The following is a 14,112-nucleotide window of genomic DNA, read 5'->3' on the forward strand; positions in this document are numbered from 1 at the left end:
TTACCTCCCCAAAGAGGCCTGAAGAAGAGAGGACTGTGACACCCCTCCTCCCCCGTGGTGCTATGCAGCTAGCTACGTAATGTGGACGGATTTTCTAGAGTTCTGTCTGCAGGTGTGAAGAGAGGCTTATGACACCTCCCATCCCCAACTAGATATCTCTTCTATAGCCTTTTATGTAGAGTGGTATTGTGACAAAGAGCAAAGAATTTGCCATCAGAGAACCAGGTTCAAGTCTTAGCTCCACGCCTTAGCTAGCTCTATGAACCTCAGCAAGAACTTAACCTCTAGAGCCTTGGTTTCTTCTTCTGTACAACTCTATCAATGACAGTAACTCCCCGATGCCTAGCCTGGGAACTTCCATATGCCACAGGTATGGCCCTTAAAAAAGAAAAGAAATGATCACTGACTACAGTGGTTAGTAAGAAAGGTGGTGCCAATGTTGGCAGTGGAGATCCTGCGTTAGAGAAGAGCAGCCCCATCTCTGTGTCCTGAAGAGGCAAGGCACGGAGTTACGTCTCTTGAGGACCACCTACCACAATGGGGGGACATGTTTATGCTTTTCCCATCAACTGAAGGGAATCTGAGGTTGCTCTTCTCCTGGAATCAAGTCAAGATTTGACTGGCATCACCCCCCAGTCATACCACAAATTTGCAGGGGAAGACAGAAAAAGCCACTGGGTTTTCTAAATGCTGTCTCCATGCCTTTTAAGAGAATAAACAGAGTGTATTCGGATCCAAAAAAATTAACAACAACAACAACAAAAAGACAATAACTCCCACTCCAGGTCATTGTATTGCATGAGATGATACTTTATTAGCTGTTAAGTGCTGTATAAGCTGTAAATTCTAATTCCTTAAGCTTGTATTGTATACTAGACTCTGTGTTAGAGAATCAGAGCTGACAGGCAGGGCAAGAACAATAATCAGAATAAGATGAAAATGTGTGATCTCAGTGTGTACCAACGGGCATTCTCCCTGATGTCAGGGAGAGGCTTCTAGGTAGAGTTGACCCTTGCGCTTGAAGGGTCTTGAAGGATGGCTAGAAGTCAGCCAGAAAGATAGGGAGGCAGCCTTCAAGAAAGGGGTAAATAGGAGTTCCTGTCGTGGCTCAGTGGAGAGGAGTCTGACTAGCATCTGTGAGGACACAGGTTCAAACCCTGGCCTCACTTAGTGGGTTAGGGATTTGGTGTTACCTTGAGCTGTGGTGTAGGTGAGGATGCAGCTCTGATCTGATGTTGCTCTGGCTGTGGCGTAGGCCAGCGGCTATAGCTCTGATTCGACCCCTAGCCTGGAAACCTCCATATGCCTCAGGTTCAGCTCTAAAAAGAGGAAGAAAAAGCAGGGGGGAATAGTGTGTGCAGACACTAAGGCACCACTGCACTAGGGAGCAGTGAGCCATGAGGCTGAGAACAGATAAAGGCTGATATTTACCTTTATCCAGGAGGTGAGAGGAGCCAATAGATGATTTTAAGACAAGGAATGACATAGTTTGTAGCTTTAGGAATATTACTGGTAGCTATGTGGAGGATTATTGAAAGTTAATTGGGAATAGGTGGGTGAATGCAGAACTAGGCTGATGACCTTTGAGGGAACTGCAATCATCCCAGTGAGAGCAGCCGTGGGGACGGAGAAGATGGATTGGGTGGGTGAAAGAGGACGTAGAGTTGACAAGCTTCTGACTGAAAGGAGATGAAGGAAAGCAGTAGGATAACTTCCAACGTTCCTAAATGGTGTTTGCATTTCTAGGGACAGATTTTCATGGCGTGGGACTGTGTTGCTCAGCATCCTGGATCAAACATCAACAGAAACATCACTGTACTTTTTCCAAAAGCCCCTGGTTGAAAACCATAAAATGGTAGTTTCGCCAACATGGGGGATAGAAGAGGAGAAATGGAGTGGGAAGAGTTCTGTTGGGGAATATGTCGATTTTGATCTTATGTTTGATTTACATCTTGGTGGAAATGTAAGCAGTGGCCCTATGGATCCAGGGTACAAGAGAGTGAACAGCACGGGAGAGGCAGCTTCAGGAATCATATCTGTGGCAGCAACTGAGCTTTCCAGGGCGGATATTTAGCATGAGAAGGGGAGCAGGTGCGTGGAGAACTTTGGGGACCATCATGTATCTTCTTTGGTCTGGAGAGAATGGGTAGTATTCCAGGGCCTACGGGGAAGATGAAAATGAACCTCAGCAAGAGCAAACGACGTTTCCAAGTTTCTTGTTTAATTAGTTTTGGCAGATTTTCTCTTGGCCCAGCCAGTGTCCACATGAGGCTGGGGAATAGATTTTGCCCCCCCTTTTTTTCAGGGTTCCTTGATGTCTTTCTTTGTGGCCAGTTGGATCAGGTATCTCAGTGACCTAGCTGTTACTTTCATTGCCTCACCTTGGGTTTAGAAGTCTGTGCATTAGTAAGGAGGCTTCTCATGATTTGTTTTTTTTCCCCTGCAATGACAGATTTTTCCTCAGCGCCCTCTGTGTTCTTGGTTCACTGATTAAATAGACACTTGAGGAATTGCAGGGAGCCGTTTAACATGCACCAGATACCACCACTAGCAGAGAAAGTGATTCACTGAGCCTTCTCTCTGCTGTCTGCATCCTCTCTGCCTACACAGTTTGACGTTGGGGAATTGAGTCTGGATCTGGAAGAGTGCAGTTTAAATGTGTGATTCAGAGTCAGTGATGGTGCAACTATCTCCAAATTGGGGGTGCTTAAGGGGTGGATGGTGAGGGGTCCAGGAGGCTTTGTACTCCCATTTCCTACATCACCTTCTTCAAAGGTAGGAGCCGTTTCCGGTTAAAGCTCAACAGTCTGGGCTCTAACCTTCAAGCCTTCTGCCAGTGCCCACGTCAGGGGGTTGGGACTTTAGACAGGCATGTGGAGGGCTGGCAGTTTATTTTCAGAGCATCAAGATTCTAGTAAGAATGACCTCTAGTAAGCCCTTACCCTGCACCAAAATTTTCTTCTTGCCTGGGAAGTATAAGGGGCCAGTTTTGTTGTCTTCGTGGGGAATAGTCCGCCCTTTGACTCCAGAGTCTACTTCAGATGGTGGGCCCCTCACCATCCACCTCTCCAGATTTGTTTTTGTTTTTTTTTTTTGGATTTTTGGCTTTTAGGGCTATACCCGCGGCATATGGAGGTTCCCAGACTAGGGACTGAAATGGAGCTGTAGTCGCCGGCCTACACCACAGCCATAGCAACTCGGGATCTGAGCCACATCTGCAACCTACACCACAGCTCATGGCAACTCCAGATCCTTAACCCACTGAGTGAGGCCAGGGATGGAACCCGAAACCTCACGGATGCTATTGGGGTTTGTTAACTGCTGAGCCACGATGGGAACTCCCACCTCTCCAGGTTTGAATCTTGGCTTTGCCTCTGCCTAACTGTGTAATTGTGCACAAACCCCATAATTTTTCTCATCCTCAGTTTCCTCATCTGTAAAATGGAGATAATAATGCCTACCTCTTAGGATTGTGATAAAGCATGTGAAAATGCCAGCAGAGTGCCTGGAATATATGATATGGTCTACTTGCTCTAGTTATTGTTATGGATCTCTCTTCCATCTTATGTGGTTCTTTATCCCCCACCCCCAACACATACTTCTTCACACATTTTGGGGTATCTGCAGAAGCCTGATACTCTGGCATGGTGACCCTCTGTTTAGGAATGTGGAGAACTGGTAGGTTGGCTTTAGAGAGAAGGGACCTCGATAAGACCAGCGACCCTCTTGTTCATCTCCTTGATGCCAGGCACCGTTTAGAAGGTCTTTCACAGAGCCTATGCTGGCGGTATGGGACCGAACCTGGACCCATTTCTGCCTCCAAACCTACTGACTTTGATGCCTCTCCCCTGCTCTTTTCCCTCTCAGGCCTGATTTTCCCCCTGATGCCCCTGCAGCTGCCCACCCCCCCCCAAAAAAAAAAAGAAAGAAAGAAAAGAAATACTGGAATAAAATCAGAAAAGCCTGTCAGGATATTTCTCTCTGGGCTCAGTGGTTTGCTTACTGGAAAGTCTGGGTCCTCTGGGTCCTCTGGGTTAGGCATCTTCTTCCTGCTGTGCTCCTTGACCTGAAGCTCCCTTCCTGAATGGGCATCACTAGGAAATCGAGAAGGAAATGGGTTTAGGTGGGGGGTTTCCGAAATCATCCCATTTCCAGAAGTGAGATAGGCAGAGAGAGCCCCTCCCTGACCGGATGTCTGAAGTCCTTCCCCTCCCCCTCCCCCCAGCACTGAGGGTAGGATGGTTCCCCTTCCCTGGGCCATGGAGGGAAGCTGGGCCAGTCACCCTGTGTGATTAGGCCTCTGGGGTCCCTTGGCTCTGTTAATACCATTGATAGAAGGCTCTAGAGGGACAGTTGGGAAGTAGGTGGCCTTGGAGGGTCTCAGCGGGCATGTGAGGGAGCAGCTGTGGAGGGTGGACGGTGCCCTAACCTGATTCACGACAATATCCACCGAGGCTGTGCTATGCGGAGCAGCTGCAAAGGCCTGCATCCCCTGAACATGGTTGGGCTGCTTTCTCTCTCACACCCACTGTCAACTTTATTTCTTCCAAAAAAAGACCCTGTGCTTTAATTCCTCTTGGACATCCCCTGGGCCCTGGCACTAGATCTATAAAGTATCAGATCTGTGTGCTGATTCTTTATAGCATAGCCCCAGTGTATGGAGTGAAGTGTGCTAAATGTCAAGATTTATGTGGACCTTTCTGGGCTGCACACCTGTGCATGAGCTCACATCGCCGTCTGGGTGCCTGTTTTCTGCTTCCTCCTTCCATCACTATCCTGACCCCCAGGCAGCATGCAGTACATTGCCGTGTCCCCCTTGTTGTGAGTACCAAAGAGTTACTGCCTTCCCTGCCATCACTTCTGCAGCCCTTCCAGTGTGGAAGGTGACATGGGATAAAGGAATCTAGTCCAGCAGCACCAGGTGTCAGAGTTGGAAAGGCTCCTGTGCTCATCATCTTCAACCTCTTCCCATTTTACATTGAGGGGACTGAGGCCCGTAGAGGAAAAGCCACCTGCTTACTCCCACTTGCCTGGTATTGCTGTTTACCCTGAACAAAGGAAATGCCTGAAGTAGGCAGAGAAGACATCATGATGTGAAATAAGAGTTTGGCTTCTGGACTTGGATTCCAGCAGGAATCCTAAATCCTACTGAAATGTTTCGCCCTGGACAAATGACTTAACCCCTCTTAACCTCAGTTCCCTAAGGTGGTAACTCTTGCTGTGTTGAAATGACTGTTAGAGGTAACACATGCAAGCATCTCAAGCAGTTACTCGCAATGGTCGGTATTAAGGAAAAGGTGACCGCTGCTTTGAATATAATATAGTCCCTGTGACTGGTTAACGGATACTGGCTGCATTGAAATATTAGACTGTGTGTCTGAAAGAGAAAGCTTGATGTAGGTATTGTCAATCTCAGCGTAAGCTTCCTGTGAGAAGGGGCATAAGGAACATAACCTAGCTTCTACTCTAGGGCTGTGAGCACTTGCTCCTGCGGCCAGGTTCCTGAGAGTTGGGCATTGGTTCTCAGCCATACCTTTGCACAGGGCCTTGCTTCTTTCTTTCTTTGCCCACCAAAATACCTTCTCATGCTTAGGATCGTGTCATTCTACCCATGTTATTTCAGAAATCTCTTGACTCACACAATTGCTGAGTGGTGTGTTTCATGGATTAATAGATGCACAGAGCTAGAGAGGAGCATAAGGTCATCTTGGCAGATTGCACGCCTGGTTTGTGTTCTTTCCTTAGCAACATGTGGTCAAACGATTTTTTGGCCTGAGCTTGAAAACTTTCACCAACAGGAGGCAACTCGCCAGTCCGATGTTCAGAGGCCTCTGTGACATTGTTGACACTTGATTCCTTAAAAAATACACTTCCCAGTGATTCCACCCACTGATCTTAGTTCTACCATCTTGGACCTCAAGGAGCAAATCAAATTACTGTTCCTCATCATGGCCTTTCAGAGATGATGACAGTAGTCATGCACCCTGAGTCTTCCCAGGCCATAAAAGTCCAGTTCCTTCAGTGATGTGGCTTTGACCCATTGGTGCTCTTCACAGTCCTGGCTTGTCTCTCCTGGACAAGCTCCAGCTTTCCACTCAGGTCTGTAGGTGTGGTTGTCAGAGGTGAACACAATATTTGGATCAATTCAAAATAGAACATCTTTTACCTTGCTGGTCGTAGACTCTATACTACTATTAAGTGAGTCCCAAGGTCCTAGTGGCTCTCTGACGGCTTTTCCACCTAATGGAGTTGTGGTAAATCAAAGCCACTAAGCTGATACAGATTGTGTATTATTTCCTAGGGCTGGCATAACAGGTTACTATAAACCTGCTGGCTTAAAACAACAGGAAGGTATCCTCTTACATTGCGGAAGCCGGAAGTCTGAAATCATAACATCTGAAGGCTTGTTCCTTTTGGAGGCTCTGAGGGAAAATCCATTCTATGCCTCTCTCCTTCCTTCTGGTGGTTGCTGACAATCCTTGGTGTTTCTTGCTTTCGAGATGCATCAAGACTCCTCCATCTTCGCATGACCATCTACCCCTGCGTGTGTTTTATGTACCATTTGAATCCAGAGTAGATTTCTCTGCAAGGTGTTTTGACTGGACATAAGGATTCCCAGCTCTAAAATATATTTTTCATTCTTTCTTTTTGTCTTTTTGTCTTTTTAGGGCCGTACCCGTGGCATATGGAGGTTCCCAGGCTAGGGGTCAAATTGGAGCTGTAGCTGCCAGCCTGCACCAGAGCCACAGCAACACTGGATCCTTAACCCACTGAGCAAGGCTGGGGATCGAACCCGCGTCCTCATGGATACTAGTCATGTTCGTTAACCACTGAGCCATGACGGGAACTCCCTAAAATACATTTTTCGTATTTGTTAGTAGGAATTAGTCACTGGAAGGTGGATTTTTTTTAAGACAGGAAATTAATTTTGAAAAAATTTGATGTCCCCCAACATCCTTGTTTTCAAGAACCTAGCGTTAATTTATGGTTAGTAATAGCTATGACTTTGAGCAATTCTCTAACCTTCCCTGACCTCAGTTTCCTCATCTGTTAAACAGAGAGATTGGATGAGGTGAGCCCTGTGTCCTTTTCAGCTCTAAAATTCTTAATATAGTGATTTCTGGAAATCAGCGGTTACCCTGGGTGATAAAAGGTCTCAAATTGGCTTAGTAAACTGATGGAGAATTTACAGCTCCTGACTAAGAAGACAAATTATCATTTATGAATCTGAAAATCTGAAAAACTCTGTCCTCTTGTTCACTTTTGACAGGATGTAGAGTCTGAGCTGTTACACACCCCCTCGCTCTTCTTGATTACTCACGTAGTGTGAGGCCGCAGCGTTGGCATCTCCCTGGCTCTCAACTATTTGTGACATGAATGAATGAACATGCTTATGTCAGATATCATTATTGGAAACCATTCAGTATCATCTAGGTCTCCTCATCTAGTAATTGTGAACCTTTTAAGACTTCTCCCACGTACCTAGCAGAGACAATTTACTTATTTATTGATCTATCTTCCAGTTTTATTGATATAATTGAACTATAGCACTCTGTAACTTTAAGGTACCACAGCATAATGATTTGACTTATATCCATCATGAAATGATTATCACATGTTTAGTGAGCATGCGTCATCTCATCTCGATACAAATTAGAGAAATAAAAAAAAATTGTTTGTAATGAGGGCTCTTAGGATTTACTCTCTTGACAAGTTTCATATAAAACATACAGTGGTGCTAACTGTATGTCTCATGTTGTCCATTACATCTGTAGTACTTATTTATCTCATTACTGGAAGTTTGTATCACCTTTTTTTTTTTTTTTTTTTTGTCTTTTTGCTATTTCTTTGGGCCGCTCCCGCGGCATATGGAGGTTCCCAGGCTAGGGGTCGAATCAGAGCTGTAGCCACTGGCCTATGCCAGAGCCACAGCAACGCTGGATCCGAGCCGTGTCTGCAACCTACACCACAGCTCACGGCAACGCCGGATCGTTAACCCACTGAGCAAGGGCAGGGACCGAACCCGCAACCTCATGGTTCCTAGTCGGATTCGTTAACCACTGCGCCACGACGGGAACTCCTGTATCACCTTTTGACTGGCTTCATCCAATCCCTCCTCCCCCAGCTCATCTACCCCCATTATTACCTCCCACTCCCACCCCTGGTAACCATAAACCTGATCTCTTCTTCTGTGGGTTTGTTTATATATTTTTTTCTTTTTCAAGTATAATTGACCTACATTATGTTTAGTTCCTACTGCACAACACAGTGAATTTTTTTCCTTACACTTCAAAATGATCACCATGATAAATCTAGTTAGGATATGTCACCATACAAAGGAATTTGTTATTGACTGTATTCCCTGCACAATCCATTTCATACCTGTGACTCATTCATTTTGCAACTGGAAGTTTGTACCTCTTTCTCTCCCTTACCTATTTCTTTCCTCCCCTCACCCCAGAAGCAACTATTTTTAAAAGATGGTGGCAGTGTTTCAAAGTTGCTTTTTGGAGCAGTTTCTTTATCTGTGATATAGGTGGCTTTGAGGGCTGGACTCCAGGACCCATGCTCTAAACACCACAGGAAACTGCCTTTTTCAGGTGAGGGAAGCTCTGTGATCTTGTTCCAGGCGGTGCCTGGTCAGATGCTTTTCTGTTGCAGGAACCCTCGCCTGCTGTCAGTGGCTCCTGTGAGTGTCCATAAAGGGCTGCAGCCACTGACACCTCTCTTCCTTTGGATTCTCTAGGGGGCAGTTGATAGTTTTCACTCTGCAAGAAATAGTCTGTTGACTGTCATGGGGTTAACCTTTTCAGGAAACCAGTCAGGAAAGATTAAGGGCAAGTCTACTCACTGTCACTGTTGGGAAGATTCTTCTAAGATTTTTTGTGAGAGGGACATATTTTTGGCCGATTTTCGCCACCTTCATTTCATTCTTACTCTTATGCAAGAAAAGCTTATTCTTTTTTAACAGATCTCCTTCCTAAAAGGAAGAGCTTCTCTGGTATCAGTGGTGTTGGTACAAAATAGGGGTTGCAAACTCAAATGTCTACAGAGGCTTAGCAGATAACCAAAAAACAGATTGTGCGTATGTGCTCCAGTTTGTTTTAGGAATACTTGGTCCACTCCATTTATCTTTCGTTTCCCTAGTCCTGGTTGGGATATGGGTAGAAAGAAATGTGTCTTCTCGTAGGAAAATTAGAAATGCAGATGTGGAGTTATCATCGTGGTTCAGTGGTTAACGAACCTGACCAGCATCCAAGAGAACGCAGGTTCCATCCCTGGCCTCACTCGGCGGTTAAGGATCCGTTTTTGCCGTGAGCTGTGGTGTAGGTTGCAGACATGGCTCAGATCTGGCGTTGCTGTGGCTGTGGTGTAGGCCAGCGGCTATAGCTCCAAATCGATCCGTAGCCTGGGAACCTCCATATGCTGAGGGTGCTACCCTAGAAGACAAAAAGACACACACACCAAAAAAAAAGAAAGAAAAAAGAAATGCAGATGTGATGACAAACACCACTAGGTGTACACCCTCAACACTGGGAAGCAGTAGGGAGTGGTGGGGACTGCAGTAAACTATAGAAGGGCCATTCCACTTCTCATGGAGGCCTGGTTTTCCAAGATAAGCTGGATTTTTGTATGAAAATGTCCCATTGTTAAACTTTGGTTCAATTTAAAAAAATCTGTGTGGTTCAAATGAAACAAATTTGGGGGACAAATTTATTTGAAGGTGATCAAATTTGAAACCTCTCATACGTGTTGGAGCACGTTGGCTCCTGGGTCATCTCTCTATGGGGTGATCTAGTCTGCTGGGGGGTCCTGGGAGAGCTGTGTGTGAAAAGGGTTATGCTTATCCTTACATGTGGATACAGAGGAATTGTAGAGTAAAAAGTAAGTTGTAGAAAACTATGTACAGTTTTTTTTTTTTTTTTTTTTTTGGCTTTTTGCTATTTCTTTGGGCCGCTCCCGCGGCATATGGAGGTTCCCAGGCTAGGGGTCTAATCGGAGCTGTAGCTGCCAGCCTATGCCAGAGCCACAGCAACGCGGGATCCGAGCCGCGTCTGCAACCTACACCACAGCTCACGGCAACGCCGGATCATTAACCCACTGAGCAAGGGCAGGGACCGAACCCGCAACCTCATGGTTCCCAGTCGGATTCGTTAACCTCTGTGCCACGATGGGAACTCCAATGTACAGTTTTATTCTGTGTAATTTTCTTCTAAAAAGATGCGTATGTAAAATTTTAAATGCATAAAAAATTTCATAAACGCAAAAAGTGAAAACAAAGGATACACAAGAAACTGGTAAACATGTTGCCTCTGAGATTGACACTGAATTCAAGGCAAGAAAGGGACCTTCTGCTTTTTAGTTTATATCCGTCTGTAACACAGAGTGCACTTGGCCCCCTTGGATGCAGAACCCGCAGTTGAGGAGGGCTGACTGACTCTCCTGTGCCATTTTTATATAAGGGACTTGATCGTCTGTAGATTCTGGTTTGGGGAGGGGGAGTCCTAGAACCAATCTCCCACAGCTACCATGGAACCACTGTATTTAATTTTTGTAAGGTAAAATGAAAAGAGCTGTGGGGAAGTGTAATTGCTGTACAAAGAGTGTAAGCCTTCAGTGCTGAAACTACGAGGAAGAATGGCCTGGAGTGATCAGGAAGGACAGCTGGGAAGAGAAGGGGCCTTGAAGGTTGGGCAGAATTCATTAGGGAAGAAGATGGCAGGAGCCCAGAGGTGGGAAAGACAGGGTGACTTGGGGAACTAGTGAACAGTTAAATTGTTTTCGTTTTTGGGGCCGTGCCCACAGTATGCGGAATTTACCAGGGCTGGGATTGAGCCTGAGTCACAGCAGTGACAGCACTGAATCCTTAACCACTAGGCCACCAAGGAAGTCCTGAACAGTCTAGGGAAGTGGTGAGAGAGAAGGAGGCTTTAGCAGCGAGAAGCCACGGAGGGTGTGTACCAGGAGATAATGGAATGAGAGCCATGCTGCCGCATGATCGGTCTGGCAACCAGGACCAGGGAGTTTGGAGGCAGGACTTCAGGGTGGGAGCCTGTCAGGTGGCCTCATCTGGCTCCCAGGTAGCTGTCACTGATCCCTGCCAGGGTGTGCCTGGTGAATGAGGGTTACAGCTATATACCTGGTGAATAAGCTCATGGCACTTCCTGTTCCTCCACTCCCAAAAGTGTGGGCTTTGGAAGCTGGCCAGCCTCTGCTGGTGCTTGATGTGGTTCCGGTATCTCTGCCGCCCGCAAGTCTCCTCAGGCATTTTGGAGGTTCAGTGGAGCAACTGGCCATTGACTGAAATGTAGCCGCTGAGAACAAACCCATACTTAGGAATCAGGCAGATATGGCCTTGACATCTGTCTTTGTCACTTACTGGTTATGTGACCTTGGGGTGGCACTTGACCCCTCTGTGCCTCAATAGTCATATTTGCAGGGGGGTAATGGGGATAAAAGGATTTCCTTTCCAGTGTGGTTGTACCCAGCAGATTGACACTTAGCAAGTCGGTGTGCCTTGTTCTACTTTGACATTGCGGTACTCACTCTGATTTGTAGTTATGCATGTTTATATTATTTATGTTTAATATTATAAAATACATATTATGTCTAGATATGACATACCAGTCTATTCTTTTGGGCTTTGGGTTTTTTTTGTCTAGGGCCAGACCCTCGGCATATGGAGGTTCCCAGGCTAGAGGTCCAACTGGAGCTATGGCCACTGGCCTACACCACAGCCACAGCAATGCTGGATCCTTAACCCACTGAGCAAGGCCAGGGATCAAACCTGCATCCTCTTGGTTACTAGTCAGATTCGTTTCTGCTGAGCCATGATGGGAACCCCTCAGTCTATTCTTTTGGATCATAAGCTCTTATTCAGTGGGAATAATTATGTTCTAAACAACTGTTTTACCTCAAAGCACTTGGTGCAGAACACATAGTAGGGCTAAGTAAACGTTGAACGAAGTGAGTTTGTCCTCTTAAACCTACTCCAGGCTTTATAGCAATTGACTTGTGATTGATTAGGTTATGTCTATAGTTCGGTGCTTATCGACTCTGTGGGTAAAACAAGTTTTGTTAAACCAAATGCTCTGCGGTCAGGGTGGCTTGTGAGTTCTTCATTCTTTCATTCTGCTGCGGCAGACCTGTTTTGTGGGGCTTGATGTTTATAAAATTTGAGAGGTCTTCTTTAAAAATACATAAATTTGCAGAAAGCATGTACACACATTACTAGACCCCTTTCTATGGCCTTGGAAGGTGCTTGTGAAAGTGAGGGGCCCTAATGCTTAAGCTTCCTTGGTGTCACAGTAAATCATCTCTTCATTTAAAGATGTATAGAGGGCTCCCTACAGGCAGTTGTGGGAGTTATGAAGGCAATGGACATTTCTAAAAGGGAACAGATGATGGTAGTAGATACAGGTTTTAGTGAAATTGTCATCTAAAGAAGACTCAGAACAAGACCCCTTGTATTTTTTTTCATTCAACAAATATTTATGAAACGCCTACTGTGTGCCAAGCAATATGGAAGCATTAGAACATAGCTATGGAAACAGAAGTCCTTGTTCCATGGAGTTCATATTTCAAGTGGTCAGCTGCATTGTGACTTGTAGTCCTACACAGACACAGTGAAGAGCCATGGTGTTGCTCTGAGGCCATGGCAATAAAGGCCCTTGGGGAGTTTCCATTGCGGCTTAGCGGGTTAAGAACCTGACTAGTATCCATGAGGATGTGGGTTCAATCCCTGGCCTTGCTCAGCTGGTTAAGGGCCCAGTGTTGCCACAAGATGTGGTTTAGGTTGCAGATCCAGTTCGGATCTGGCATTGCGTGACTGTGGCAGAGGCTGGAAACTGCAGCTCTGCTTGACCCCTAGCCCCGGAACTTCCATATGCTGTGGTGTGGCCCTAAAAAGAAAAAGAAAAAAATAAAGGCATTTGGATGCCTTAGCTTGCCTTTCCTAACCCCTGCCCTTCTACTTTCTAAGCCTGTTCTGGGAGTGAAAGCCATATGATTAAACTGATGCTGAGAAAGCTGTAGCCATCCCAAGCAGCGGTAAAAGAATCATAGATTGTTGGCAGGGGGAGTGGGTATGACAGCATGTAACTGCTTAGCTCCTTCCCCACCCTGACCATGAGAGGTAGTGAGAGAGGAACCCTCATTTTTCCACCAAAGGCTCTCTGCTTTCAGGCTGATATCAGCCACAGTGTGGCAGAGCAGAACTGAGTGAGCAATTCATTCTCACCCCAGGGCTCTCAAGTGGAGGTGTTTTTCATGTCCTGCCACCAGAGGGGCTACCACCCCATGGTCTCAAAGAACAGAAGAAATGGGGCCTGGAGACATCAAGTGCCTGCCTAGCTGTTTACTCCCAGCCAGTACTCTGCTTGGCCACAGTGGGGCAGTGACTCAGAGGTGGAACTGTGTTCCTATGTTGTTGCCAGATTTTGCGTGGGGGAGGGGGCGGAGAGGAAAGAGAATGAATGAGTAGGAGCAAGTGGCTGCTGGATTTGTAACACCTTTTGGGAGGCAGCTGCTCCAGAACTGAAATTGAAAGAGAACAGGCAGGCTGGGCTGGGAGCCTCCGCTTCACCTCTGCACACAGCTGGGCCCTCCCTCCCTCCCTGCCTGATCTGAACTGGGGTTTTCATAAGGCTGGGAAGACACAGCATGGAGCTCAAGGAGAGAGCGTCTTCCTCTTTTCCCAGCAAGAACAGGAAAGCAGGTTAGTCCTATACTGGTTTCATAGGGATTCAGTTTGCTGTGATGTATTCCTGATTCATGAAAGCCTAGTAATGATGGAGAGAAAAGGAGTTTTCTGTGGTTTGGTTGGGAGAGCCTGCAGTTAAAAAAAAAAAAAAAATCCACAAACAATCCAGTCTGATTGGGAATAAACAGGACAAAAGTGTCATTAACTGCACCTCTCCAATGTCATTTCAAAGGATATTCTGTTGGCAAGCGCAACTGGGGAGGGGACACCTGTTCTGCCTCCTTCCTTTGTGTTTTCAGTTTTGTGCAGTGTTGTTACATTTCAGCCTGTGGCTCCAGCAACAGTCTGAGATGAACTTCAGTGTTTTAAGATATTACAGCTGGAAGATCCATAAAACATCACCTGGTCCA

At 46.1% G+C, this 14,112-nt stretch overlaps 1 protein-coding gene and 1 long non-coding RNA gene across 24 annotated transcripts in view; one reads left to right on the forward strand and one right to left on the reverse strand.

Moving 5' to 3' along the window:
• The window catches only part of PLEKHA7 (pleckstrin homology domain containing A7), a 229,981-nt gene that overhangs the window by 109,876 nt on the left and 105,993 nt on the right, over positions 1-14,112 (forward strand). For 2 of the 23 annotated variants that reach the window (XM_021083290.1, XM_021083291.1), the window contains exon 1: positions 12,872-13,717. The exons of 20 other annotated variants lie outside the window; for them this stretch is intronic. The gene's annotated coding sequence lies outside the window, so the exon portion shown is untranslated. Of the gene's footprint in view, positions 1-12,869; positions 13,718-14,112 lie in introns of those variants that run through there. One more of the 23 variants, XR_002341560.1, reaches the window with a different exon arrangement.
• LOC110259294 lies at positions 7,440-8,224 on the reverse strand. Its single transcript, XR_002341565.1, has 2 exons — positions 8,090-8,224; positions 7,440-7,810 (listed from the first exon to the last, which is right to left on the reverse strand). It is a non-coding gene; the product is annotated as an uncharacterized LOC110259294 (long non-coding RNA).

This window comes from Sus scrofa, chromosome 2 (assembly GCF_000003025.6).
Source record: "Sus scrofa isolate TJ Tabasco breed Duroc chromosome 2, Sscrofa11.1, whole genome shotgun sequence".
Lineage (NCBI taxonomy): Eukaryota > Metazoa > Chordata > Mammalia > Artiodactyla > Suidae > Sus > Sus scrofa.